The sequence below is a fragment of the Corvus hawaiiensis genome, chromosome 1 (assembly GCF_020740725.1).
Source record: "Corvus hawaiiensis isolate bCorHaw1 chromosome 1, bCorHaw1.pri.cur, whole genome shotgun sequence".
Taxonomy (NCBI): Eukaryota; Metazoa; Chordata; class Aves; order Passeriformes; family Corvidae; genus Corvus; species Corvus hawaiiensis.
This window is the reverse complement of record NC_063213.1, coordinates 79564134-79588901: the sequence shown is the minus strand read 5'-3', so window position 1 is coordinate 79588901 and position 24768 is coordinate 79564134. Positions and strand designations below refer to the sequence as shown.

Genomic DNA, 24768 nt, shown 5'->3' with positions numbered 1-24768 from the left:
ATGATGGCTCTTAAATTGCTTGCATTTTCAGTTATGCTTGTGATTACATCATGAAGATCATCTCCTTCTCCTGATCTTTCCTTTCCTGAAAAGGAAAAAGAAGTAGGTTTCTCCAAGGTAAAATACTATAATTGATAACTTTCTAGAGTAAAGCTTTGAAACTGATACTTTTCTCCTTCTCAGATCTTCATATGACCATTGCGAGAGTATATCTTATAGAAATATGATGTTAAATTCTATTTAATTTCTTCCTCCTTCAGATTTTACTCCCAGATAATTTATTTATCTTTATGTTGATAGGGTTTGAAAGACATTACATTGAATTGTCTGTGGAATGAAATTTAGGCAACACCCCATACTCTTTATCTTTGTCAAATCTAGGTGACTATCCATAATGCAGAGGCCCTCTAAATCACCCTTCTTCATATATCTCTTCTCTGTGTTTATGTAATGCAGTTCTATTCTCTATGGACTCATATGAGTGAGTGATGTACTGGCAATGGAGTATGCCAGTGGGTCACAACCTACTTATTTTGCCTGAGTCACCATTGAACATTGTTTTTATTGACTTGCAGTGAGGCTCTCTTATTGACAAAATGCAAGCTATGTGACTCAAATGTTCCTTAAAATAAAATAATCTGATGGAGCTTAATCCATCAAATAGAATATTTGCTTTAAATCCTCCAGAACTTGATTGCTTGTGTTTTGGTTTTAATGTCACTTAATGAAAATAAAGGAAAGAGCAATATTCTCCATTTGTTCCTAGTGCTGCAAAAATCCTTAGATTTGATATTCATTTCCATGCACAATAATTAATTATCATTCTTTTAAATTATTTTTGCAATGTAGAGTCGAGTTTGAATGTTACATGTGCAATATGTATTTATTAAGGTAAGAGCTAACATCTCGAAATACTTAGATTGGATCTATAAATTTTTAGCTTTCCAACTTCCTTTTCATTACTGATTTTATGTAAGTGTAGAATGTATGGAAATGTATCTGGTATTATAATGAAACTGAAGAGGAGACTGGACTGGAGAAAGTAGCAATAGCATTTTTGAAATGTTAATACCTGTTGTGGGTCAATCCCTCTCGCAGTTAAAACCCACACAGCTGCTTGCTCACTCCCCCTACAGTAAGATGTGGGAGAGAACGGGAAGGGTAAAAGAGAAATCTTGTGGGTTAAGGTAAAGATAGTGTTTAATAGGGAAAGCAAAAACTGTGTGTGCATCAAAGCAAAATAAGAAATTTATTCACCACTTTGCATCATCATATAATTCTAAGATAGCAGGGCTTCATCACCCGTAACAGTTAATTAAGGAGGGAAACACCGTAACTACTAATATACCCCCTTCCTCCTTTTTCTAACTTTTATTACTGAGCATGATGCCATATGGTATGTGATATCCCTGGAATAAGCCTCGCTGCATAGATGGAAGTAGTGAAGCATGATCCCGAAACACTGCAATTGCCCTAAGGGAAAGAAAGGTCATATCTGGAACCTCTTCAGAAAACTAGGTGGACCCAGGTGAGCTTCTGAGGTATGATGTGTCCCTGTGGTGTCCCTCCAGGTGGGGGCAGAGGGAGAAATTATCTTGCTTGCAGGAGGAGTGGGCTGTTTGAGAAGATGGCTCACTAGGATATGGGGATGCAGGAGCAGGTGAGCAACTTGTGGAACATCAGGAAGGATGAAGGGCTCAGGATCAACGCAGAAGAGTGAGATGAACAGCTTAATCCCCAGAACCACCTGCTGGGGTTCCCTGTACCAACAAGGATATGATGAAGCTGCAATGTGTGCCCAGCTGCACAGGCAGGTGAAACAAAGGACCAGCTGTCCCAGCTGTGTCTTCTTCCAACTTCTTGTGCACCCCCAGCCTTGAGCACTCTATGATGGGCCAACCTGAGAAACAGAAAAAGGTGTTGATGGTCTATAAACATAGTGAAATAGTGAAAATATCAATGTGATAACAAAATTGCTAGCAAAGCCAAACCACTGTACAATCCAGTACAAACCAGTATAGTCTTGCCCATGCTAATGCATTTAATGTCTTTCTAGTAAAGTGCTTGCTTAACCCAGCAAAAAATTCCCAAAATCTCTACCAAAGATGCCTAAAACGTTGCATCCAGAGGAGGGCAAAAAAGCTGGTGAATGGGCTGGGAAGAATGGATATGCAGAGCAGCTGCAGACTCTGAGCTTGTTTAGTTTGAGGAGAAGGAGGCTGAGGGGAGAACTTCTTTGCTCTCTGGAACTTCCTGAGAAAGGGGAGATGGAGGTGCTGAGCTATCCTCCCTGGTACCCAGTGACAGGACTCACGGGAATGGTTCAAAAAAGGGGGAGGTTCAGATTAGAGGTTCAGATTAGATAATAGGAAACATTTCTTTACCTAGGGGGTGGTCAACCACTGGAACAGGCTTCCTGGAGAGGTGACTGATGCCCCAAGACTGTCAGTGTTGAAGAGGCATTCGGAAAATACCCTTAAGCAGGTATGGTGTTCAGTCCTGAAGTGTCAGGCATTTGGATTATATGATATTTGTAGGTCTTTTCTGGAACTATTAAATTCTGTTCTGTTCTGTGGGTTCTTTTTTTGGGAATGGCATCATTTTGTTTCTCATACAATGTTTTATTATTATTTACCTACATTATGGGAATGCCCAAAACACTTATAATGTGAAACTGTTCCCTCCAAATCAGGCCGAGTAATGATTACTGGACATAAGGCAAAGACGAGTCTGCACCTTGGGTCTCAGTTTTAACTCTTTAGATCCACAACACTCACTTCTTCCAGCTCTCTGGGGCTGGAGTGTATGGAGTTACATGGTTAGTTCATAAACCACTTGTGGTACTACCACCTGATAAAGCAGGACAGGCTCAGCAAGAGAAAGGTTTCAGTAATTCTTTGTTTCTCAACTTAGACAGGTCTTAACAGTTTTCAAATGTATGCATCTCTAATGAACATGGAGATTTCAGATGACATGAACTCAAGTTCAAAGACTAAACTGCAGTCCCTATAACAAAAGCCATATTTGTACTAATGGAGGTCTTCCAGTATTTATCAATCTTATTTCTCACGTCAACCTTCCCCACTTCAACCTTGTGCCTGAAAACGCAAATTCTAACAAATTAATGAAGATGACTGCCCCACTTTCCTTCTCAGACCTATGCGCAACCCTGCTTCCCCTGCCTGCCCCAAATTAGCTTAGTCAATATAAACAGAGGGGCCAAAACATTGCAAAGTCATCACCAAATTTAAATAAAACCCTGTAATGGAAAACATAAGACAATAGTAAAACATGGTCCCGCTGTAAAAATATGTTCCTTTTTTTTTTTTCTGCTTTTGGAAATCTATTTGAAAATTTATATTTGAACCGCTGTCTTGTAGCTACATCACATACTTTGCCATTCTGTTATGACTTCTTTTATCTTTTTTTCCCAAAGGAATAAATGTGCTTAATTCTTTGTCCAGTTCTGTCAGTTCATTACTTAAAAAAGCAATTTATGTCAACAAGTTATGTGTTTCAAAACACTAAGCCTCTGCCTCAGATTGCAAGCACTTTTCTGGTCACAGTCAGTCATCTTATGCTACTTGCTAAGAAAAATTTGTTATATTGATTGTACTTGCCGTGATTGAAGTTGAAATATTACTTTAAGAGGCTAAGGAATAAATATGTCCTTAATGAGTTGCAAGTAGCAATTATGAACTCTCTTTCTTTTTTTGAGTAGAATATAGTATCAGACGAAAAACTGAGAGTTGGCCTCGAAGCAGCTATTGTTAAAGTTTACTTCAAGGAAACAAACTTTCTCTATTAACAACATCATGTTAGCAACATCCTGCTTCAGAACGATGTTGTAGGCTTCATTGTATTTAACTGCAGCTCTTTCAAGTTCAATTGACAAAACTGACATCAAAATGACAAAGAGAGTACTTTATCTATTTTGAGATGTAAGTAAGTTTTTTCGGGTTTTTTTGGTCTTACAAAAAAGACATACTTCCTGCTAAACGATCTCATAAATTCACTTTTCCCTATTCATCTTTTGCTATAATATTTTAAGTAAAGTGACATTTAAGGAGTCATATCTTACCTGCCAGCACAGATGAATTAGTTTAGAATCTACACTGAGCAGTTAATTTATAAAGGACTGTCTGTGTCACTGAAGAAAGTTGACTATCATCCAGAAGCTCTGTTCCTAGTATTAACCTGCAGATGATGAAGTGTCTCATATTCTTAGCATATTAAGTTCCAGATATCATTCAACCTAATTCTCTTTTTCCTAACATTTATGTTTATAGGCCTTCAAGATATAGCTGTCAGTGTTCTTAGATATGCAGCGCATGGAAGAAAGAAATGGAAATGTGTGGCTTGACAGAAGATTTTGGTCACTTGCACTATTTAGAGTAAGGATGCTGTGGCAGCTGATGGGTCTAGGTCAGAAAGAACAATAGGAAAAATGGTTAATTTAGCATATAAATTCCATATATAGGAAGTGCTTTTATGTGTCTGGTTTTTTATTCTGTCTTGTGGAATAAAAATGTGACATTACATTTACTTGAGCGTCCTCTACAGCAATTTGTGTGCTATTTGGTAATATAAACCCTGGAAGATAAAATGAACTAGGGTCAAGCCTGAAGTTTTTCTTACTCAAGTGTATGCGAGGGTTGAAATATAATCTTCTCCATGTTCTAGATATATTATATGTATATATGTGTATTAGAAGTGAGAAGAATAGTCACACTAATCTTAAAGTATTTCATAAACCCTTCAAATATGGAGTGATATTTCCATGACACTGTTTATTTGCTTTGGCTTACACCCAATAATTAAGCTGTTTATTGTCTACGTGGTCTTCACCAACATGAAATAAAGCATGTTCATTTGAACCATTAAGGTTCAGCTGACTAGTGGAAAGTCATTAAGATGCCTGCAACATAGTACTTCAATAATATAGATGTAGAAAATCTGATATTTGGTGGGATGGACTATGGGTTTAAGGGAGTGATTGTTGAATTTCCTTGTTGACTCCCTCATGCTTACAAAGTGTAATTTTTTTCCTGTTAAAATAAAATAAAATAAAATAAAATAAAATAAAATAAAATAAAATTCTTCTTCCCAGCAGACCTTTTGCATGACTTTGAAAATGTGTTATGGGCAACTAAATACAGCCCAAAAGTGATCATTTCATAATGGAGCCTTGTTTTCTGCCTCTCTCTTTCAATCAGTGTTTTGAAATTATATTAAAAGTTCCTTCTTTTCTTAGTAAGAGTGGCTGTTTACACATATCACTAAAAAGAAAATTATTGTTCTGGAAGAATTACTGTTTAAGTTTCTGAATGGTCAAGACATGGCACAAATACAAAATTAAGAATTTAATGAGGACAATAGAGACAAAAGTTCCATCAGAAATGCAAGTTATAATTTCTTAACATTACTCTAACAAGTGAATAAATGCACATCTTTGCTGCAAATCCAGTAACGGTTTTATTATTTTTCAGGATGTTTCTGATTTATGTCAGTTTTCAAGGAGAAAGTGCCATGTGGGAGATTATTGTATTTTTTCTGAAGTTGTTGAAGTGAGAGGACTAGATACTCTACAGCATGGAGTTTTCATTTCATGGTAGCTGTCCCAAAGTGTTTATTTGGCATGCTAGGACAAATAAGGCAAGTATCTAGTCTAGTACTTGTAAGAAGGATGGTGAAGTCCCTTTAACTCCTATCTCTGCTATGTTTTTGCATTGTCTTTTTGGCTAATTATTTCCCTTTGCTTCCCATGGTCTTCTCTACCCACTCATGCACTTGGTGTTATTTAGGGTGTGCTCACAACTTGCAGTGTTATTAAAAGATAGGATGTATAACTGGAGAGCAGCAGGTTAATTTTTTTCACTGCAAGAGATACAAAATCACTTAATAACTGATGATTTATTTTTCCACCTAAAAGTTTTGAGTTCCATGTAGGAAAAAAATTGTTATTGTGTTCCCTAACTGAATACAATTTGTTATTGGCCAATAGGAAACCTATCTGTTGGGAAATAAACCCATATTTTTTATCTTATTCTATGTGTTAGCTACACTACTAAATGACAAAATTATGTTTTTAGTATAATGACATGATATACTAAATAGTCTGTAGTAATGAATTTTTTGGCAGTACACATTTTGAATGCCCCAACAGAGGTCACATTTTTGGGTCGCAGAACAAATAAAAACTAGAACACCACTCTAATCAAACTATGTCAATATTGACCTTCAACACACTAATATTAAGTGACCAGGTTACTGAGACTGTAGATTACTTGTGTAGTCTAACCAAAGGGAGATGAAATTTTCCAGTGCAAGGTGCCATCATGTTTTGGTCTCTGAACACTGCAGGGAACTCTGGGAGTGCACATGCCAATGTTAAATAATTTATGCCAATCTGAACCTACACTGAGCCAGGGTGTGCCAAGGCCGTTTCTGTCATTATGAAATTCTCCATGCAACTGCTGGCAGTGCAGTGCTTGAGGTACCTCCCCTAGTTTCTAAGGAGCCAGCTCAAGAATGAGGAGCTTCAGTTTGTGCAGAAAATCTGTGGTTAAATTACCCAGGATGTATGTTCACACAGCCATGAATAAACGACTTCTATCTTTCAAGCCCTCTGGTTTACAGCAAACACTGGTATTTCTGTGCTATAGTTAAAATTACTGTGTGAGGCCATTAAGAGATGACAAGCTGAGCATTAAGGCAGTAATTTGCATCAAAGACTGAAGAAATTTCATGACCTTCGTTTTTCATAATACTACTTGGAACCAACTGAAAATAAAGCCCAGGCTATGTGAAATAATTAAGGAAAAAAGTGGAAAAAACCAAAATCAATATTGTGTTTTACTCAACTCTCTATAAAATGCTATTTGTTAATCATCCTAATTTTTGTGGTTCTTCTGAGAAGCCTTACATCCACATGCATTCACATTTAATTACATAAATCAGTAGCATTTTATTAAGTCATTTCCAATTTCCACTACTTGGCAGCTTCTCTTTTCCTGTAGAAGATATTTTTTCTGAATATTCCATAGCCATACTGGTGGGAAATTGATTCTATTTCAAGACGCGTAAAGATTACTTTGTAGATGCTCAGAAAGATGGGATGGGTGCTGGCTTTTTAAAGTTAGGTTGCAGACAAATGGAGATATATTGTTTACGACCCTGACCTTATAAACTGTGTAATGTATAGTGGTTTTTTGTACCGTATGGGGTTTTTTTTACTGCATCGCTTTGTTTATTTTCTGCTCGTGTCTTTTAATTCCTTGACCGTATTTTCTAGAGTTGACTGTCTGCTTTTAAATTATGTTTGTCTCAGAAAAATAAAGCAGCTTGAAGATAGTTAGAGACTCTAATTTTAGAAATGATCAGAGGTAATTCTGCTCATTATAGCCCTGATGCTGTATGTTGCTTTTCAGTATTGGAAGTGATGTCTCTGATGGTAGTAATGTTTTCCTTATGTTTATTTTGGGAGGTTTTTTATTGTATTTCATTTGAGTCCAATGGACTTAAAAATTTCCAAGAGAAGTCTCCTTATTTTTTGTTATGCTTATTTAGAAGATGGTTTTCCATTACCTGGGTGTGAAATCAACTTAGTATACCACGTTTATAAATCTCATTAACTGCTGGTCTGCTTGATGTGTATAATTACTAGGCTGATTCCTTTGGTGAGAACCACAGTGGCCATTTGGTTTTTTGCTGTGCTGTTGTCTGTTGTACTTAGAAATATTAAGGACTTCTTCTTTAGATAGATCTAAGATAGCTTTCTTCCAGAGTTTCAATTGCTGCACTTCTGCTATTGATTCCTGTTTAGTGTACATGAAGTGAGAAACAGCTTTTATTTTCCCTATGTTTCTAGTTTTTCTATTAAACTGCAAACATCTGCTTCTAAGGGAGGTTTTGTAAACTGAGGGAACTGAGGGAAAGAGTGAATTTTGTGATAGTTATTACTGGAATGAGCGTTGCTGCTCAATTATTTTTATTTATTTATTTATTCATTCATTTATTATTTATTTATTTTTTTATTATTATATAGAATGGAATATAACATGATTTTTTTAATGGTTCCGCATAATTTTAGGGGTTTTCAATTTTGTTTTTTAATTTTATAAACTGACAGTCATTGGGTTTGGACATCTGTAACACACAATTTAGACTAGTAACTGACCAGCCGACCAACCTTGTTTTAAGGCAGAGGTCTATTTTGAGCTGTTCATTTCTCTGTTTGCTAATTGCATGTTCGAAAATTAACATTTTATACTTGGTGGTGACCACAGATAACAAGAGAATGCTTTTCCCCACAAATATTATTTGGAAGTGCTTCTTAAGGATCCACACATCTTCTAGCAAGAGTTGCATTTAAATGTTTGACTGTCACATTAGGATACAGTTGAGTAAACAATGTGTGAAGCAATTAAGATATGGTGCTGGAATGTGAATATCTGTCCTATCTCCTCTCAGTCAGCTGTCTTTTTCTAGGCTGAAGAAGCTTTTGTGATTTAATTTTTGGATGTACAGTGTTGCCTAATATCAAAAGACAAAAACTCTTGCAACAGTATTAAATGGTAAGATAAAAAAGCAGTTCTTTATTGGAAACTCCCAGGTGCCTCCCTAGTTATGGGCTTGGGCACACATGACATTGGATTTCTACTGTCTTTATAAGTTTAAATTAGCATATTTGACAAATATAGTTGAATTAGAAGAGCACTTGCTTATGTAATTTTCCCCTGGGTACTGCCTCACTGGAATTGGTCCAGGTCTTCTTTTCCCCATTTCTTGTGTCTTCTCAGATTCTGTTTGGAAAACAAAATGTTCTTGTAGGTTCTCTTCTTGCAAATAAGACTAAACAATATTTCAGGAATGTGTTAAAAGGTTAACTTATTACTCTAAAATCTAAGAGAAATAGTAGGAAAAATATGGGGAGCTATATAACCCTGTATTAATAATCTACAAAGCTACAAATATATGAAAAATGTATAAAACCTGAAATCTTTAGGTATCAACAGAATCTCTTCCACCTTTGGCTAACCTTTTACATTCTTCTCTAAGCTTTATCCACTCTGCTACATCCTTTTGAAGGTTGGAAAGAGAATATTCACAGTTTAGAGGTGGCAGCCACTGGAAACTTAAGAGTCTGTAATGATGTTCTACCTCTTACAAAGTACCTTCCTAATTATCCCTAAAACCTGTTTGCTTCTTAGACCACTGCTGGATTCTGAATTTATATTTCTTTATTTATCATACCTTCCATGAATATCAAGGGCTATCTCAGAGAACGTAATATTATTTCAGGGTAACAGGACTTATTTTTTTGGGGTGTGAGCATTCCTTTCACATTTAGTCTTCTACTGAATCCTGCAGAAGTTATCTGCAGTTCTTCAGAGATGCTTTTTATTTTCCTTCTTCTGAACTACTTTGCTTTATCAGCGGTTATGATCTTACTCTTCTTCTTTCTCAGGTTCTTTACAGTCTATCCAACAGTGCTGATCCTACATATATTCATAACTCTACTGGTGACCCCTTCCAAGGTGAAAACACACAGTTTACTCTCACTTTCTGTCTTTTCACCAATTATTTATCCATGCAAGATCCTTTCTTCCCAGGCCATAGGCACTTTACTTCCTAAAGAATACTCAATGAAAGCTTTCAACTAAAGTCTCTTATTAATTCAGACTGCCTCTATTAATTTTGATCTTCCTTATTCCTAGTCTTGCTGAAATTTGCAGAGGAATCCAGTGATTCTGTAACAAATTATTTTCCTTTTTTACAAAACCTTGTGGTTCCTTCCCTGTAATATAATGTTTTAGTCAGATGACCAGACTTCTGGTCTCTTTATTTATGCCTTCTACTGTGGTTTTCCCATTGTGAATGTCGGGCTTAGAAACCTAGAGTTGAGTCTCTTTGGCTATTTTCCAGTTCTCTGCTCTGAGAGGGAAGAGGTTAGCCATTAAGCTATTTCATTTTTAAGATCACTAGGTGATTACCACCTGGCCTTGGCAGTTTGTTTCCTTTTTATTGAATTTCTTCCACAACCTCTCCTGCCACCATTTCATCTTCTATTCTGGCTCTGCACATAAGGAAAAGCTCAACAAGAACAAATACCGAAAAGTCCCTTTCTGGTACGTATTTTCTTCTTACACAGCATCTTTTTTATTGGGGTTTTTTACTACTCTTCCAGGTTATTTGGCATGTTTCCTTAGTAATTACACATATTTTGTCTCACCTGGAAACTAGAAAATGTGTGAACTTGCCCAGAAATAAAAGAAACTTTTAACAGCCTCTGATATTTTATTCTGGGAAAGTGTAAGAACCATGACCAGTACATAACTCTAACCACTCCACTCTCCATAGTTACTTTAGTATTACTGATTTAAGTACAAAAATAAGATCCTAAACAGAGGTCTGAAAAATTTGTTTTGCAAGTGTTGTGGTTGAACTCTAGCTGGCAGCTAAGCACCTCTCAGCTGCTTGCTCACTTCCCCCACCCTCACCATGTTGGGATGGGGAAGAGACTCAGAAAAAGGTAAAACCCATAGGCTGAGGTAAGAAGAGTTTAAAAATAAAAATATCAAAAGCAGCAGCAATAATAATAATATAATGCTACAAAAGAAGAGTTGTAAATTTTTTTTTTTTATTTAAGCCCTTTGGATAATATCAAGTATGTGTTTAACAATGTGAAAAAATTATTCTTTGTGTGTGTGACTTGGAACATGTCCGCATAAGGAACTCTTGGTAAAAACATTTTAAGTTAAAATAAAACAAGAAACTAACAGAGGTGACAGCTTTGACTAACAGAAGTATTGCCATCTTGCAGGAAATTCTATCTAAACATAAGAAGAAAAAAGCCAAACAACCCTAGTCAAGTACTGGCACAGCTTGTTCAGGAAGGTTTTGGAATCTCCATCCATTTTGGAGATTAATAATCTCCATCCTTGGAGATATTCACAGCCTGAGTGAACATGGTGCTGGTCAACCTACTCTAGAGGTTCATGCTCTCAGTAGCAGGATTGGACTAAGTGATCTCCAGAGGTCCCTTCCAAACTGAACCATGTTATGTTTCTGTAGCGGAAGGTGAGATTATATTTCTTACTGCAGTAGGCACATTGTATTGCTTGTCCAATTCCTGTTATAGGGACTTCAGTTTCAGAATTATTTAAGAAGAGGAAGTACAATTAAATGTCTTATCAGGAGAATATATTTTCTGAAAATGAGAAGTCTAACTGAGGGAGCTTCCAGAAAATGCATTATTAACAAATTTTGAACCTATATTTTAATTGGAAATATAAAATATATATATATTTTTTTACCTATATTGACCTATATCATGAAGGATTCATGTTTGATATTTTATTTCAAATATTTTAAGCAATATTATAGTTTGGGGCAAAAACTTTCAACCTAGCATTTTAATGCAGGTAGTTTATTTTGGTATGGAAATGCAGATTCTAGTGTTATTTTTTGCCTTTGGGAAGCCTGAAGTTAAGGTTTGAATATTTATTTAAGATGTATTTAATCAACTGAGGCTTTAAAATTATTTCTCCCTTCTCTTTTTTCACCTCAACAAATCACCACAAACAGTTTGTACTTTAACTTGTCTTTTTACCGACCCTGGATTTGTGGGGTTTTTTTAAGAAGAGAAAGGGAGAAAGGTGCCTCTAAGAATGAAGGTCAAGTGACTTAGTGATGATGAATGGTAGATTGTCCTTAATGTTGTGCTGTTTTTGAAAGTAAAAGAAACAAGGCAAAGAGACTAGCATGAAATTCAAATAAAATAAAAGTCAAAATAAAACCTGTAGAAAAATTGAGATTTTTAATTTTTTAGGTGTGTAGACAATGTTTTTTACCAACCTTGGTCATAACTGATGCTGGATTTTTTTTCTTTTTTTCTTTTTTCTTTTTTCTTTTTTCTTTTTTCTTTTTTCTTTATTTTTTCTTTTTTCTTTTTTTTTTTCTTTTCTCTTTTTTTTCTTTTCTCTTTTTTCTTTTTTCTAATCTGTGTCTGAAATGCACTTTGCTATGCAATTTATGCTTTCTGTGTGCCCTCTGCCCATTTACACAAACTGACGTAGTTGCATTAAAACCTTTGAATACTGACAAGTTCTAATGGCATGACAGGAAATGCTTGTTTCTTTTTCAGTCATGGTACTTTTTCTTCAGTGATAATGACAGCTTCTCATGAGAGATGTTCAAAATTCAAATCAGAAGAAAAAAAAGTGAAATCTTCTTGTCATTTATATGTTAAACCACTTGACCATAAATATTAGGAAAGGACTATAATCTTAAGTACTTTAAATTCCAATTAGATTATGGAGTTTCATTTGTTACCTTAGCAAGCAGGGCATGTTTGATTAATTCTATAGTTTTTCTTTAGATAATGGTGATATGCTGTATTTTTTCCTGCAAGCAATGGGAACTTTTTGAACTCCCTGATAAGCTGTGTAGGTGTCTATAATGATAAAATGGTAGGTGTTAAGTGTATATTAAATATATAACAATTAGTGTGTGGGAGTGAAGTAGATTAAAATATGAAGTTTGAAATGCTCTGATGTGGAAAAATATCTTTTTCTTCTGTATTATCATCATATTTAACATCAGAACTCATCTGTTTTAACATGAGAATACTTGTGGTTTGTTTTAAAAATAAGAACCAGGAAAGTATTAAACAAAAATGTTTGAAGTCAAGTTCTAACATTCTCTTCATTTGCCATTTCTGTCCTCAGACAGACCCCTGTGGACAAACTCTTGTGTGCTTCATGGTAGTAGAAAAGATGTGAAATGAAAGGAGACAATGCATCTGTGAGCCTTGCCCTGGGCAAGGGAGCAGATGAGAGTGCAGCTGGTATCTAAGGGAATGCTTCCTGTATACTTCCTGAATACTTCCTTTGAATATCCTGTTGGTGAAGCAAACTCTCTTGTTTCAAGAAATTTTGGTGAAAGCACAAACCGTACAAACCCACAAATCTAGATGTGATTCTAGAAGTGATTTTCTCTCCTTTATGGCAGGCTGTAAATACATTAAGATGGACAGGATGTTTGCTTGGCTGTTAGTTCAGGACTGACAGACCTTTGTTTTTAAAAATATCTGTGCCAGTTTGGCCAAGTTTAGAAATACATCCTCTGAGAGAAGGCAGGTTACAAACCACCCCTCCCCCACCAGGTTCCGGAAAAAAACATTTTCCTCGAAGGAAAGTGAAAGACATAAAAGCTATTTATTTAACAAACACACGGGAAAAGGATAATAATGCTAAATAATAAAATCTCTCACTGTGGAGAAAAAACCTGGAGAGTGTTAGAGTCCTCCCTTTGGTCTCCTTGGAGCTGGGACTTGGCCCAGGGCCAGGCCCTCTGCGCTCAGTGGAAAGTCCTCCCAATGTGCTCTGCTGTTGAAGCAGTCCAGCAGAAAAGGGAGAAAATCTGAAATTCCAGCGAAGGAAAAAAGTTCAACTCTCAGTCTCTCCCCAGAGAAAAAGAAGCTGAACAACTGGCCAAAAGCTGACTGGGAAGCAGCAAGCTGGGTGCTTCCTCGTTCTCCTGCCACAGTTGAAAAAGAAGGTCTCTATCTCTGTGTGACCTTGAACAAGCTGCAAACTGCTTTGAAGAAGTTTTGCTCAAGTTTTCCTTCCCCCTCTCAGGCTCAGTTTAAAGGCATAGAAAGGCACAAAATTAATTCCTGGACATAGGGCAGCGATATGGGATACACATCATAAAGTCACCCCAAGACAAACTCTTAGAAGATATTTATTGTCACATACAAAATAGATTGTTATTATTTCTTTACAGTCTCAATACTAAGCTGAATTTTACCTAATTCTTGAGTTGGATGCCCTTAACATGTCTTGGAAAAGCTCTGACAATTTCACTTTATAACCATGTCAAAATTGTTTGAGATGAAGTAAGGAAAACTAAAGAACAAACACAAACAAAATCACAGGCACTTTGATATTTCTTATTAGTTGCAGGCAGAATAGTAGTGTACTTAGGTGATCATAAAATCTTTGGAAATCGGCATTTTCCCGTATATTAGCTGCAAGTTTTGTCAGCAGGTAGGTTCTGCCGGGGCTGCCCGGGCCGGGCCCAGGCGGTGCCAGCGGCTGCAGCGGCCCCAGCGCAGGGCACGGCTGAGCCCCTCAGCCACGGGCGGGCGGGCGAGAGCCCCGGAAAAAGCCTGGCCAAGGGAGGGCAAAACGCTGCCCGGCAGCCAGGGCTGAGCGGGGGAACCGTGCGGGAAACAGCCCTGCGAGCCTGAGGGGACAGCGGGAGCGGGGACGGAGGCGGGAGAGACCCGGCAGGGATGGCCCTGGGCCAGGGAGACACCCCGGCGGGACAGGGGCTTCCCTGCGGCCACTGGGGAGGACCGTGCCTGCTGTTAAAACTGCTGTTGGCAGTCCTGTGGGGGCAATTCTGAAAATAGGGTGATATTCATGACACACTTCTGTCTGCTTGGAAACTATGTGCCAAAAGTTCTGTTGACCTAAACTCAGGGAACAGTAAAGTCAAGTACAAGTAAAGACCTTTCTTCAGAAATACAGGTCTTCTGAGGAAGGGATAGTAAAGTCAAATGCAGGACAGAAGGAACATGAAATTAAATGTCAAAATAACATCTTGGGGTGTTTGATGATCATTTCTGCAGCAGCTGTATTCAACTCTGTTCCAAGGAGACTTGCTCCCAGTGTCAATATCCCATTCTGTAATGCTTTTCTGCTTTATATTGCACTGGTTAGAAATTAAAAATAACTTACTTTTTTGCTTATTATATCAATTGAACCAGTTGTCTTACTGTCTCTCTTGCAGGATGATTATTACTAGTGATGAATTAATGGAGCTTTTTTGAATTAAGCAGCTGCTTGAGAAATGATTAAATGGTAACCCTCACCTGGGAAGAAAGAAGGATATTTTCTGTACTGAAGAAAGGGCACTCTTACATAACGTTGTGAGATGTGGTTTTCCCTTAACACAAATACATCAAGAATATATTACACTGGCTTCAGTGAGGCTGGAATCCCAGAGGAACAGGGTGTCATACATTAAATTTTATGGGAAAAAAAACCCAAGACCAAAAAAAATAAAAACCACCAAATACCAAATTATGGCCAAACACTAAATAGCCAAAACAAGACTCAAGTTTTTTTTGAGCTATTGCTGGGAAAATTACTGTTTAAGCTTATTTTTGTATACTTCTTGTAGGTCTATGAAGTGGGTATTTGCTTTTCCATTCCTGAAAAGTAGGAATTCTGTCATTGAATGTGGGCAGCATTTTTGGTGGAGAAGTCATCAGTCATAAACTATGTACCTTTACAGGAGAATCAATCCCAGATTATTCAATGCATGAAATAGAGGAAATAGCAACTCTTTGCATTTGGGATTCATGTAGTTTTTCCATCTACGACGGATGACTGAAAAATAAGTTCTCTATGGAAAGTTCATGAAAACAGCTAAAGATTTAGAAAATTTGTCTAGCAATTCAGTCTTTAAAAATCAAGATAAGGTGTTTACTAAGAAGATTAGACGGTGATTTGATGCTAGTCAACACTTCCATGTAGGAAAAAAAAATCATTTAAGAGCTCCTCATTCTACCAGGAAAGAACATAAAAGAGCCAGTAACAAAGCTAATGTGAGTTAACATTTAACATCAACATAGAATACAAAAATTTAAAGGTGAGAGGAATGAATAGAACCATATTTAGTCAGTTATATGTCCTTTTGAATAACAGCTGAGTTGGAGGAAAATACTGCATTGAGACTGTTGCACTGTAATATTGATGCACTATGTCTGGTATAGCAGCAACAGATCCCAATTCCTTAAGTAGAAATTTGTTTTGAAACAATCCAAATCTTCTCAAACAGTTAAAAAGGTGCAGACAAATGATTCAGACAGAGCTCAGAAAAATACCAAAACAGTCAGACTTTTATAACAGTCTGGAACAGTATTTTTTTTAAAAAAAACTTGTTTGTGAAAATTCATTCAAAATGAAAAAAAAAAGATGTTTTTCAGGTATTTGTTCCAGAAGAATTTTTATAATTTTATTAAAATTACAGCAACATAGCAAAAATAAATTAGTCACTGAGGGATCTTAGGTTTCTTGCAAAGATAATATTTCTCAAGTTAAGATTTTATTTCGAATTACTAATTTAGTCAAAATCTATTAAAACTAATGAGCATTCAGCATGGATTTTACTTTATAACTGAATCAAGATCTTATGAACATTGATTGTGACTGTTGTACAAAGAATGCTCTCACAAAGAGTTGCTAATAACATAGCAACGGTTTTTTAAATTATTTAATACGTACATTTTCCCAAAGCAGACATTCCATGAAGTATATTTGTCTGCAATCTTTTAATAAGTCACACAGCTAGTTAGAGTCTAATGATTTTATGTAAGCAAATGTGTGCATGGAAGGCAGCCATGCAAAAGATATTTTGTGTTGCCTAATACCCACACTTCATGAGGAAAACTTGGACTTCAAGCAGTGAAAGGAAACATGGACTTTGTCAGCTGCCATTTGAAATCTATATTGCCTGGTACATGTTGGTATCCTCAGCAACAAAATTTTTTCTCAGGATTTCTAGTCATGGTACACCCCAAGATATGTAATGTCCTGACAAAGTGTAATGCTGGAGCTATTCTGTAAACAACTGTCTTGCAAAATGTTCTGCAAAGTCCCCCTTGCTGGTAAAAGTGGGCTCTGCAGTGCCATTACTGTGTGATCAATGCAGCTCGTCTGGATTAATGAAGAGTACAACGGAGAGAACTGAAAAAAATGGCAAAAACCATACTGAAAATACTCTTTGCTGATAGTATTGAATTGTGGTCTCCTAATCACAAGAGTGATTAACAAAAGATCAAAATCTTGACAGTGAAAGTTCCTTAAATACAAGTGGAGAACTGCCATGGGTTAAGAATCAATTAGAGAGGTGGGAGAACACTCTTGCCCAGGATGCTTTCTCTGCTCAAGCGAGGCATTTGGAATTTATGAAGTCAGAAAGAACAATATCAGTGATCTGATTTTACCTTCCATATGGTGCATGATATAGAAACATCAAATACTAATTTCTATTTGAAGTTGAGCATATTTGAAAAGTTTAAATATCTAGATATTTCATAAGTCTGCAGCAATAGGAAAATTTGTAATAGTCACTGCCAAATTCAGGATTGTATCAGAAGAGGTTGACATGACAGTTTAAATCTGCCTTTGGTGTCCCATGATTCATTTGGTAGATCCCTCTGTTGAAAATGTGTCTCTCCCTTCACTTCAGTTTGCTCCTCAAGCTCCTTACTGGCTCTTTCTTGGAAAACAGATTTTGGTTTTCCTTTTCTTTTTTTATTTGACCTCCTCCCATTAAAAGTCGGCTTTTTGATTTCTACCTCTAATCGCTAAAGAAATAATCAAAATGACACATTGTTTTTAGTTAATACCATATAAAATTTTCTTACTCTTTGATAATGCATGCATAGCTATTCATCTATCCATTAATGCTGGAAATCAGGTTTGAACACCAAATGAATCATTTGCTCTTTACTAATTAAAATTTCTAGACAAATGCTACCAAACAAATTATGTCCAGTTTTTTTTACATGGAATTAAAAAGAATTACACACAATGTTGTTTGAAAACATTTTTAGTTTCAAGTATAATCAGTAGATTTTAGACATAAGTTTTTACTGAAGAGTGCAATGAGTATCTAAACATTGTAAGCATACTTGCCTTTAATTAATTCTATCAAATACAACATCAGCAGAGAAGTGCATACATATTTGTCAGAAATACTAGAAGGAAAAAACACTGCATATTTTTAAAGAATGACAGTGGTTTAGCACACTTTTAATTTATTAGATATGAATAATAGAAAACTTAAAGTTCACATAAGCAAGATGTATCATTTTTCTGATAAATTATAAAGCTTTTAGGGTATAAATCTACTCAGATCCTGAAAAGCATTTATGGCAAGTATTCAAACCTTTACTAGTTAGGAGGGCACAGTAGGAAAAAAAGTAGTTGAATATGCATTTTAATTGTAAGAAATTAGTACAGAAAATCTAATCCAGGATTAGGAAGAATACCACAGAAACAGGTGAGAAAAAACTATATTCTTTGGTGCTATTGTAAAAATGTATTTTATAAGTAATTTGGGGTCTGAGGTCCAGGCATAATTAATTCAGAATATGTATTCAGATGAAGATTAGAGAGAATATTTAGAAGAATTATAAAGAATTGGAATGTTTTACACTTCTTTAGATTTGTCTTATGAAAGCACTTGTAGATCAATGTTAATTTATTGTGCTTTGACATCACTGCATGTCCAAAAAAAAAGAGGAGAAAAAATATTTGAGGTTATTCAGAGCCTGATTTCTCTTTTTTTCTTTCTTTTAAGGATATATGTCTGAAATCAGCACATAGGTCTTGTTATACTGAATGAAAAATATATAACAAATTTTCTTACCCCTGACTTGCAAAGAGTGGCTGAAAAGCTGTTCTGCAGAATTCTGTATTTTGTAGTTACCACTGGGACTGCCTAGCAGACATTTTGATGTAAAGGTCAGGGAGGTTCTCAATCATTAAATATTAAACAAATATTCAATATATGGTCTTTTGTGATCAAAATAGATTTAATTCCTCTAAAATCTTAGATTAATCAATCTTTCTAGACCTTTGTACGCCGCCTACAGAAGACAACTTATGATTTTTACTTATTTTTAAATTGTTATTCCACTCTATCTCTCTGGCAGTTCAGAATAGGGATTATTAGAGTATATGAAGTGGAAGTGATCTTTAGATACTAGTTTTCTGGAAACATGTCATATAGCCCACTTCTTAAACTTAGCAAGTTCCAAAGAGCACTCAGCTTTCTGCATGTCATTTACCCCTGCCTTTCTAAGTTAGAGGTTACTTACTCCTTCTGTGCTTAGACCTATTTCTGCCATGTTTCTAAGCAGTAATTCTTTCCTTTCACTCTTGTTTCTCCAGGTGAAAACAGTCTTATTCTTCTAGTCATCACTTACAGGATAAGATTTCTATTCTCCATATTTGTCTTTGATGAACATGCATACCTACAGTTGCACCTGATATTCCAAATAAAACTCTCTGAGACCACCTGCACTTATGTTAGTGCTTCTTGCTCTCTGATGAAAATTATTATCCTGATATTGGGATTTTATTTGTTTTCTTTGCAACTGCACCAGAATGCTAATTTACAGTTATCCTATGCCATGTACTATGTTCAGTACTTTTCTGTAATTTTTAACTCTAGAGCTCATAACTGAAGGCTTTTGTATTAACAAGAAAAGTGAGTGTAAATTCATTGTCGTATTTTTTTTTTTTTTCACTTCAGTCCCCAAAAGAAGGAGACACACGAAATTTCGTAGCTTGGTGTTTTCCCCAGCAGAGACCCAAGCAAAGACAGGGATGTATAGCATAAAGTCTAAATATGTTTAATTGTTACTATTGAAGTAACATGGAATTTTACATTTAATGCTGCTGTGATAGACCAAGAAACAAAATAACTGTATCTGACTAGAGAGGAAGACATACAAACTGGAAAATGCTCCTATATTACCACACATCTCTATACAGATATATTTGTAGAATGAAACGATCCAATAATGCTCAAGACTGGACTCTGAGTCCTTCTTTACATAGGAGAAGAGTAAATAATCTAGAAGTTTATCTGGTACCGACAAAAATGTATTTTCAGAAACTAGTGTTTATTCTCTGAGTTCAGGCTGCTGGGCAGCTTTGATCACTGATAGTTTTATTATCTAGACCTACCATGGTTCACTGAACAAAGATTTTTTTTGTTCAGGCAATACTTCATTCAAGGGATCTAACAGATTAGTTTAGCATGTTATAATGTTATGTTATTTTTTACATATTTGCACATTATTCTTTCCAAAATATGTTTGAAAATATTTCATGTCTTCAGTTTTCCCCTACTCCCCGTAATTTTTATTCAGTTACCGCTTGGTGACAAGTTGTATTTTTTCCAGATTATTTTGACAATATTTGTTCCTGAAGCATATATTCTATGCAAAGGATACAAATAGAAAACTTTGTTAATAAATGTTTTCTTAATTTTTAATTCAAATATTCTTCAGTAACCAGCATCAGTGGTCTCTTCCTAACATTTCTGAACTATGACATTTTAAAACTCAATTCTACATCCTATTAAAGTACTCGTGTATTGTCACTGGACTATGTTAAATAGGTTTATTTAGAAACAAGGCTGGTCAAAGACAGAGTAAAATGTCTTGTCCCTTGACTGTTTAGAAATGAGTGGAGGAGAAAAAAGAAACAATTAATATGTCCATAAGTTTTTCTTTAAGATTCTCTTGAAATCTTCTGTAACACCTTACAATATACCTATTTCATCTAATTTAAAATTTTATGTCAATATAAAATTCTTAAATGTCAAGTCATGGCCAGCCATATTTAACAACTGTGCAACTGGCAACTGGAATATATCCATATTTCAGCTCGTTCTAAATAAAAATTCATCTGCACATCATAAACCAGCATCTCAGCAGGACACAAAATGAGCATGAATGTAGCTGTATCCTTGGAAAGTTTTTGATCAAATAACATGACTGTGACAAAAGTGTGGAGAGCTTTCGGGACTTCAAAATGTGGTGTACATTGTAACGGAATACATGAATGTGTATGTATTTATATATATATATATATATTTTTATATATATATATATACATATAAATATATATATATAAACTTTATATATATATATATACATCAGGGAATTAGGGATTGCCTTGATCAGAGTGCCTGGAAGACTGACAAATCAAACCAGTTAAAAAAGTTAAAACAGTGCTTTACTGGATTGATGTTCATTAACGGTACACATGATGTTCATTAAGGGTACGCAGTGGGGTTTTTTTTAATGACTATCAATCTTTAGACACACAAAGAATTTGTCCTTAACTATCTTGTTTTGATCAGTATTAAGTAAAGCTCACCAGGGCTGATGCTGGCCCTTAATGTTGACTGTTGTCTTTGGTCCTCATTGGTCTTAGCCTTGAAGGTTGAGGTCATCAGGCCTGAGAGCTGGAAACAAAATGCACATCACTTTCCTTCATTTTCTCCCCTCAGTCAGTGTTGGGGTTTTTTGGGGTTTTGTTTGTTTGTGTGTTTGTGGGGGTTTTGGTTTGTTTTTATTTTGGTTTGTTTTGTTGGGGATGTCTTTGTTGCTTCTTCTGACTCTTTAGTTCTTGAATTGCACATTTTACAGCATACACATTTTTCTGCACGCTGCTCGTGCAGCTCTACCGCAGGTCCTGTTACTATGAACTCGCTTAATCGACATCTGCTTTACAGGTGCACCAACACCCTGATTTTTCTGCACGTGCATTACGGAACTCCTGGAGCTCATTCTCTGTGCTAAGGACAACCAGGGACTACTGATGTGCCCGGTGTGCTGTGCCGACCCTGCTCTATCCCTCCCAGGTCACAGCTACTCTGAATGTTGAAACAGAGGAAGCTTTCACTCTGTAATGAAATGAATATGCTCAAAATCATCCACAGATTTAGAAACCAATAACTGGACAAGAATTCCTCCTACATAATTTCAGTAGAAAGATTTTTCTGCCTTCATGTACATACCTACTTCTAGGCTTTTTCTTCTCAATTTCCTCTTGTATTTATGTATCCACCCTGTATTTTAATGTCTTCTGTGTCATTTGAAGAAAGTTGCAAATAGATCCTATATACATAAATAAGATATATACATTTCATATTTAAGAAATGTTTTATCTACAGATGTTAGTCTGCTACTGCTGGTAATAATGGTAGCTGTGTTTCCTCCTTTTTTTCCCCCTTTTCTCTTGTCCTACTCCCATTGACCACTATCTCTGGTTAGTATCTAAAATAGATTAGAGAAGAACTTAAGTATGAATACACCACTATTAAGCACCTTTTATAGTAGTTACAGTGGTATACATTAAATAATTATCTTGATTTAAAGAACATTGGACTGATTTAATACTGGTGTAGTTTTCTTCACTCAGGAAAGTATAATCTTTTTATATAAGGCTAACTTTTTGAAAGTCTGCTTGCATTTCTCCCAGTCTAATGCAGTCCTTTGGAAATGTCTGACTCCTCCAAAGAGAAATGTGTGTTGGATAATTTTTGCTGTCTTCCATGGTTCCATCTCCTCTGTAAAACAGGAGTGCTGCTTCTCTAGTAAAACATTTTGCCAGAAACTTACTTTTCTGTTTTTAACTTGCTATGGGGCTACTCACTGCCAGAATTTTGCTGTGGATTTTTAAAGACTCAGTGTCACTTGTGTTTCTAGTATCTAATTATTATTTAATGAGTGAGCAGTAGAGAGAATGTTTTAGGTGATTCAGCCTTTGGAATCCAGTGTTGTTGATATGCATATGGTGGTGACTTACATTTTAGATTATCCTAAAACTCTTCAGAAAGGCATATGGATAGATATAGTAGATTGGGTAATGGGAAGGAATGTCAGGAGTTACAGTGCTCTGGATAAGCAGAAAACATTTTTGCCTTTTTCAAAATATGCTCAGAGATGCATCAGATCTGTCCAATCATCTGGATGAAAATTCACATAAGGAAAGGAAAAAAAGAAAAAACAATTTAGACTGGGTTGTCAGATGGAAACTGTTCATGATCAGCATTGGCAGACAGAGAAATTAGAGTGACAGAATGTTATCTGAATTTTTCAAAACATCATTGAAGTGGTTTCTACTTGAAATTCCAAGAAGCTCTAAGTGGTTCACTTCTAAAACTGACACTTAAGAGTATGAACTAATTAAAATTAAAATATACTGAAGTTTTTCCACGTGGCTAAGAGTTTTTTCAATTCTTCTATGAAAATACACAGATTTCAGAGATGAGCAATAAGGTTTGATAAAACTAAACATGTTAAAAAAAGAGGTAGCTTTAATAAATGGAAATGTAGCCGGTTAAAATCTAAAGACTAAGGATAAAATCCAAGAGGGATTTGTTTCCCTTTACCTAGAACTCTAAAGGATTGTATGGAGAAATGCCTTTTCAAATTGATTTTTAAAGATTGATCATTCAGTCCTTTAGCTGGCATTGCAACTGATTGTATACTTTAATAACATTGCTATCCTTCCCCATTTGTGCTGGTTTTATTCTTAGCTTTATCTACTGTTTCTTGTCACCCAGTGTACTCATTGTCTCTTTCCCACAGGCATTCTAGATGGAATAGTAATCAAAACTATTATATGTTATCATAATCTATTATTCTTCTTTTAAAGAAACAGAATTGGAGTTACCATTGTTGAAGAGGCAGGGGTTGTCTACTTCTAAAGATAATATCACAATGTATAGACTTCAAAAATTTTATGTCTGTAATTATCTACAAGACTAACCCAGAAAAGTATGGCTTTGTCTCCCCATCTCTCTGTTTAGATGTATTCTTATCTGGAATACCACAGAAATGCCCTAAATAATGAGGGAGACATGTTCAGTCTGGATTATTTTCATCCCAAAGTATGCACTTTCTGCCGTTCTCTTTCCAAGTGTGCTCCCATGTGCATTTCACTGGTTTTGCAGTGGGATATTATTCAATAGTGAGACAGGATAGAGTTAACTATCAGTTTTAATTGCAACAGCACAAATTTGTCACATGCCTCTCCTGACAATTCACTGCTCATATTTGTTTTCTCCTGCTATTACTAAATGGCAAATGCAAAATGATATAACAAAGATTAGAATCACAGGCGCCATATGCTTAATTGTTCATTTTTTATGACATGAACAAGTAAAAAGGGCATATTAATCTTTTAAAAAGTTCACATATTCTGAATGAATACAAAATTCTATGCTACCTAGATCTCAAACTGAGACAGCAGGCTTTCAAGCTCCATCTTTAAAAGGAAACAAATAGAGGACACTGAGTACCCTAAAATTATTAACTGTTGTTAACTGTTACTCCAGATGTAATTTCAGGTATATTTTATTCTCAAACACAAATCCATATAGCACATACTTGCATTATGTATGATCCCAGGGAATAAAGATAACATTTGGTGTATTTGGCAAGATTTTAAATCATGAAGAAGAAAAACCCATCAAAATTAGTATTGTTGGATGAAATATAATAGTGGAATAAATTGATGCCATTGATGTCAAGTCAGGAAAACATCCTTGGGCAAGTAGATAACCATATTTTTGTTGAAATATGTATAATACTGTTTTTATTAAAAAAACAGGCTTCTTATAGTAGTCTGTCTGTAGTGCTTTTTCTCTGGTTTTAATGAATAAATATCCAAAAGAATGTACTGTAAAATATAGCAACTAGCAATGTTTCACATAATTTCTTTTAAATCAGGGATGTGAGTTTTTCAGAAATATATTGTTGCATTAAGAAAAAGTGTTGTGTTTTCAAAGAATTTTCTTTAAATATTTGGTTCTCTTTTTCTTATACAGTTTATTGATGAAAATGACATTAACAAATATATTACTAGAACCTTTGATACAATCTTATACTTGCTTGGTTCATTTGACTTCTGACTGTTTATAAATTTTATTTTCTGTAGAGGAAAAACCTCTGTGCAAAGCCCAAATCTGTTAGGTTTTGTTTCCTAAATACTACAAAAACTAATGGTTTCCCCCCTTAAAATAGTTTCTCTTGTGGAATTCTATATGAAATTACTTAGGTATATTTCAGTAACATTTTCAGTCTCACTCAGTTGAATTTATTTGCAGTTTCTTTTTAAGGTAATGCCTGTAAGGTAAAGAAATTAACTGGCTATAAAC

At 35.5% G+C, this 24768-nt stretch overlaps 1 long non-coding RNA gene across 2 annotated transcripts; it reads left to right on the top strand.

The window, feature by feature from the left end:
- The first annotated feature begins 35 nt into the window (after window positions 1-35).
- LOC125335299 lies at window positions 36-24156 on the top strand. Of its 2 annotated transcripts, none has more exons than XR_007207407.1 (5): window positions 36-117; window positions 850-891; window positions 1383-1528; window positions 2389-2484; window positions 21337-24156. It is a non-coding gene; the product is annotated as an uncharacterized LOC125335299 (long non-coding RNA). The 2 variants fall into 2 exon arrangements; XR_007207408.1 differs by lacking the exon at window positions 21337-24156 and adding an exon at window positions 3722-3795.
- Window positions 24157-24768: the final 612 nt, after the last annotated feature.